The following is a 6257-nucleotide window of genomic DNA, read 5'->3' as shown; positions in this document are numbered from 1 at the left end:
AAAAGACTATAATAGAAAATAAATTAAATAATTTAATTTTTCGATTCTTGCTTCTTTTAATTTTTAAAATAATTGATATTTTAATATGATTTTAGACTATAACTTTAATGTCAAACCATATTTCTGTCATTCAAGGGAGAAAAGAAGTGTCTTTGAGGTTTGGAGTCAAAGATTTGAAATCCAACAACATACACGACTCGCAGCTTTTTGTTGGGCTTGGAATCTAAAGCTTTGTTTTTGTTTTTTTTTTTTTTTTTGCCGTAAGGTGTACTCCAAATAACATGGACTCTCGTGAGAGAACGGCGAGAATTCTATGGTCAGTCGACGTTGAACTGTGTAATGAATTTTTGAGAATCACAACAGAAATGGAAAACAAAAATTAATTTTGGAGCTTTGACTAAGGCTCACCTTGAAGAGAATTGATCAACGGCTTTGAAGTCCTTGAACCCGTGGCTCCAAAATCTTCAAATCCTTCTTTTATTTTCTTTTTTTTCTTCTGTAAAGTGGTTAAATGCTATGTGTTAGAAGAGTTCTGGTACAGCGTGAATAGGGTGTTCTCTGCTTTCCGACCTTTGTTCTTTGCGCTCCAATAACTAGTTAAGAGAACTCGACGCCTAAGTTAACATTTTGGAGAAAAGTATGCTTAAATGCCAAAAATTCAGTCTAAGGTTCATACCTGATATAGGAGCCTATTTATAGACTAAGCCATTGAGCCAAATATGAAATAAATCTTACTTTTATTTAGGCTACTAATATGGGGCTTGGTATGGACGCGCTATCCATGCATGATTTGTCCCGGGCCTTTAACCTGCAAGACAGTTCTTGCGTCTTGGGAGGCATTTGCTCCTAGGACTTGTACTACCAACTAACTTAATTGCCATATTCTTTCAAATTCGACCCGGCCCGTCGAATATGAAGATTGTACGTAATAATATGCAATGAAAATTATTATGAGAATATTAGAGAATTCTAGAAAAATAATTTTATAGAATAATACTTAATAAAAATATGAAGATATATTGTACGTAATAATATGTATTGAAAATTATTTTGAGAATATTAAAAAAGTATATCAAAAAAATATTTTGGGATTTATCAAAATCAGTTATGAATGGTCTTGAGTAAACTTTATTTACCACTTCTGATCTTTCATCACTTTTACAATCATAACCTTAAACTTTAGAAAGTGTTAATTTATAAAGTTTGCAATGTCAGCAGTTCGGCATTAAATCAAAACTCTCTAAAATATTTTAAAGATGTTTACAAAATATGGGGTCTAATGAAATCTGTATTTATTATTGTGGAATAAATTACTAAATATAGATCATGACAGCATGTGACAGAAAAGAGCACTTACTAGAGCATGGCTTGGAATTTTGTGTTTGAATTGGTCAGGTAAAGAAGTCGACTGAAATACCTTAGACTATGTCACCAATTATAAGTACTGCATGTAATAGGAATTGAGTAGATTACTTTCAGAATTTATTCATTGAATTGAGATTGTTGAATCAGTTTTAGTAAAATCAAACTTCTCGAATCTTTGAAATTATTGGTTTGAACGGAAACGCGTGGACATAAGCACTAGCTGTTAAGATTCAAATCAAACTTTTCTTTTGAAACCTTTTTTAGGTTTCTCTTTCGTTGGTTTCCTTTGTGGTGTTAAATCATTGATTATTTTAGAAGGTTAAGCTAATAGGAAGAGATAAATTTAATCACTTAATTAATATTTTAACACTCTCCCTTACGTGTGGGCTCAAACTTCATTTTAATAAGTGAGGTACAACACATAAAATATTTAATTTAAATGAAGGGTAAATGATAGAGTCAAGGTTCGAACTTAAGACCTTTAGCTTTGATACCATGTTAAATCACCGATTATCCCAAAACCTGACCATGTGGAACACATTTGCCACCATAGTGGGTGCATTTAGGGAGGAAATGAGGTATGGCTTCCATGCCCCTCTTCTCTTCTCCTTTTTTGTTTCTATTTTTATTTGTTTTTTGTTTTTTTTTTTTCTTTCATTTGTGTTTTTTTCTTTAAACCACTCATTATATGTCTGTCTGACAATCTTCTAATTAATCAAACAGAGGGGTGCTTCAAGCAGCAAGTTCCTCAACTATTTGAACAAACACAATGAAAAATACTATGCCGACTCCAAAAACTTGTTTATCACAATTTATGCGAAATTAATATTATGAAACAATAAACAATTCAATCATCAAAATATATAAAGCAATAAAAAGGTAAACACATATATTTTGGTTACGAAGAGGAAACCTTAAAAGGGGAGTAAAGATGGAGAGATGATGGGATGTCTCGGCATATTGATTTTGGAACTGAATTAAGCCAACAAAATACTAACAAACTCCCCCTTTGGCAATTCGGTGACAAAACCAATATGCCGAGACATCCCATCATCTCTCCATCTTTACTCCCCCTTTTTGTCATAGAATAACAAAATGTCTTCATGTTTCCTAAAACACTTCACAAGATACATCAAGGCATATGTGGAACATGAATAACACAAGAAAAACTCATGATCACATATAAACGAAAAATGCATGAAGTTTAATGCAGATCATGGAGGCACATCAACACAAATTGCCCTTCAATGTATGACTCATTTATCAACAAGAAACTGGAAAGAAAAAAATACAGGCTTCTCCCCTTCAAAAGTCAAATGAACATATATGATACACACATCAACGACTCATGTATTTCACAATGAATATCCCAAACATGCTCCAATTATGCAAAATATACATGAGACTAGAAATGACAAGAAACTCATATTACTTAACTCAAGCAAAGAAAAAAGTTCAATTCAACCCATGCTTGTTTGTTGTGTGTGTAAGCCATCCAATGAGAAGATTTACCAACTTACAAAATGAGGAGAAAGTTTCACCAATAGAAGGTTTTGACAAGAAAATCAAGTCAAAAGTCAAATCTTATCATACTAGGGCTTAGCCACTCTCATTTAATGCATTCCTCTTTGTAAAACAATGAAATAAATTTGTGTATTTATGTCTTAAAAACGTGAATTTTTCCAACAAATTATTGAAGGAGTTTATAAGTTCATATTCCCCTTGAGAAGTATTCATAGCAAACAAGGAGTCAAAAGATCTCACTCAGGAATTTAATCCAAACAGAGTGAACCTGCTCTGATATTAATTGAAAAACGCTATGCCGACTTCAAAAACTTGTTTATCACAATTTATGCAGAATTAATACTATGAAGCGATAAAGAATTCAATCACCAAAATATATAAAGCAATAAAGAGCCAGATATATATATTTTGGTTAGGAAGATGAAACCTTTTAGAAACCGATCTAAAAGTAAAACCTTTCTAGGACAGCCAAATCCAGGAATCACTATCAAAAGATTATCCAGAGATTACAGACACTAGAAACACTTACAACCCTTTGCAAGACCTTGGTTCTGTAAGATCGATAAGCTTACAACTCGCCTCATTGCTCACAATCTTCTTCAACGTGATTCTCCTTTACCAGACCCTTCCAATAGACTTCTTAACCGTAGATTTATCAAAGGAATCACTCAAACTCTAAGAGATTCAATTTAACGCTCTCCACATATGAACTATATTAGCACAGTGGGGGTTGGATTCTAAGCATTCTATATTAATGTTTGAGCCCGTGAACTGTAGCCTTTGCATTTTAGAACCGAATTATGCTAACAAAAATACTAACACACATTATACCTGTTTTTGATATATAAGGTAATACTTCAGTTTCCATGTCTTGAAATAGTGAGCATGTTATTTGAGTTCATTGGGCTTTTAGATTTTGTTTCAATATCCATGTATTCGGTTCTAATCTTTGCTTGCTTATGCTTTTGACATCAAATTTCTTTGAGTAATGCAACTTAACACACCAATTTCATACCAGCTGACTTGTTGTATTTATTGGTGTGATAAATTGGTGTGAAGAGTACCATTACTTTTTTTCTTTTTTTTTTTCTTTTTTTTTTTTTTTTTATGCATACTTTGATAGTTGTGTTCTCGATGATTATATCTATAGGTGGAAATGATTTTATTTAAATGTTTGTGTGTGTCTACATTTAATGATTTGACTTATTTTGCTGCTCATCTTTCATTTGTGTTCATCAGTGCGAAAATGGGAAATATGAAATTTGAAACTCGTATATGCAGATAGTATAGCAGCTTTTCTTATTGGATGATGTTTCATTTCTCTATCATTTAAGTGTAATTATCTGGAGTATTTTGTGGAAAAGAAAAAATGGTCGGGAAAGTTCCCTTTGTGAAAATACAAACTAAAGGAAGAAAGTTTGTAAAGAGAAGAAGAAGAGAATAAAGGACTACATTTTTATTCAGTGATTTGAATGTTACAAGAGAGAACAATATATAGGCATATGAAGGGAACGCATCCTATATATCATGGCGTGAATCATGGGTTGTGATAGAGAATAATATGCAATCCTATGAAACATAGAGGATTAAATCATAGGATTGTTGCCTTGCTTGGATATGCTTGACTTGATTAGATTTTATCTTCTAACACTTCCCCGCAAACTGATGGTAGGAACTTCCTTCAGTTTGATAAACAAAAACATATAATTGGCCGTTTGTCGATTGAATCTTGCCATAAACTACTGGGGGTGATCAGATCTCGCCACAAAAACACCAAAGGGTGGTCGAATCTCGTCGTAAAATACTGAGGAGCAGTCAGATCTTGATGCGAATTTCCAATTAAGGGGCGGTTGGATCTCGCTGCAAATACCAAGGGGTGGTTGAATCTCCCAACAAAACCAACAATGGATGGTTAGATTTCACTACGATGACCAACGGTTGATGTGTCGGAGTGCGGTAACTGTGGAGAAGGAGCGAGCTTGCAACCTGTGACTCAACAAACATATGTGATGCGGCTAAGGTGCTTGTTAGAGAGACAGCGGAAAAGGAACTAGAACGACGTTATGGATTTATTGCTCTGATACCATGTGAAAATACAGACTAAAGAAAGAAAGTTTGTAAAGAGAAGAAGAAGAAAGGAAAGAAGAAGAGAACAAAGAACTACATTTTGATTCAATGATTTGAATGTTACAAGAGAGAACAATATATAGGCATGCAATGTTTGGTTTCCTTAAGCTTTCTAATTGATCCATGTAGCGAGTGTTAAGTCAATGACTCCCAAACCAGATGGTTTTAGGGCATTAGGTGTAGAGACACCCCTAAGGACCTACTAACTCGAGTCAAAAAAGCTACAAAACCAAACTAACCATGACATTGATCAAATCCAAAATTTTCACCTATTGACGTGAACACTCAATGCATTTGAGGCAAGAGGTCCAGTTACTTAGTGAAAAGCTTATCAATGATCATTTATATATATATATATATATATATATATATATATATATATGCCAAAATGTCATACCTCACAAATTATGTGCTAATATGCTTGTGTGATCAAATCAAACATGTGATTTTTCAACTGTTCTAAGCAAGTAACCAAGCTAAAAAATTCTCTCATCAGATCATGTGTTCAAAATTTTAAGCTCACTGATGAATTTAAGCCACAATTCTTTTAGATTAACTCAAACTTTTAGGGCAAATATGAACATGCATAAACTTTTTTTTATTTTATTTTTATTTTCAAATAAACAAACAAACACACAAAACAAATGACATGAAATTGGGACAAAGTGTGTGTGAACATGTGTGCCCATACACTCAAACTTAAATGACACATTGTCCCCAATGTGTCTAAATTAAGGAAAGAGTGTACTCGGGAGATGGACGACATAGTCTTGGAAAGAATGTTTCATAGCACACCCCAAAACTTGAATTGAAGCACACTTGTCCCTGCAAAGTAAGAAAATACAAAAACAAGTAAAAAGAAACAAAACTAAAGATAACTAAAAAGATTAACTTAAAACACACGAAACAAAAAATAAAAAGATAAACTATAGGGTGCCTCCCATGAGCGCTAAGTTTAACGTCTTCAGCCAAACGGTAGTCCCTGCTCAATGCTATCTAGAAGAAGATGCTCCAAATGGTGGTGGCAAACAGCTAAGAATGGACCGCATCACTTCTTCTAAGGCAGGGAGTCGTTGATCCGTCAACTCTTTATCTTCTCAAGCCTCCCTTCTTTGATCAGCGAACTCTCTCTGAAGGCCCGCCATTTCTTCACTAAGTGAGCGGTATTGTGTTGCACGAAAAATGATCGGGGCCTCCTCCTCTGCTATCTCTAGCTTAGCTGCGGGTTCATCTTCGACCAT

At 33.9% G+C, this 6257-nt stretch overlaps 1 pseudogene; it reads left to right on the top strand.

The window, feature by feature from the left end:
- Positions 1–6257, top strand: part of LOC132169779 (glutamate receptor 2.7-like) — a 75414-nt pseudogene that overhangs the window by 46121 nt on the left and 23036 nt on the right.

The sequence above is a fragment of the Corylus avellana genome, chromosome ca2 (genome assembly GCF_901000735.1).
Source record: "Corylus avellana chromosome ca2, CavTom2PMs-1.0".
NCBI lineage: Eukaryota > Viridiplantae > Streptophyta > Magnoliopsida > Fagales > Betulaceae > Corylus > Corylus avellana.
The sequence above is the reverse complement of the archived record's forward strand: the minus strand, read 5'-3'. Positions and strand labels throughout refer to the sequence as shown.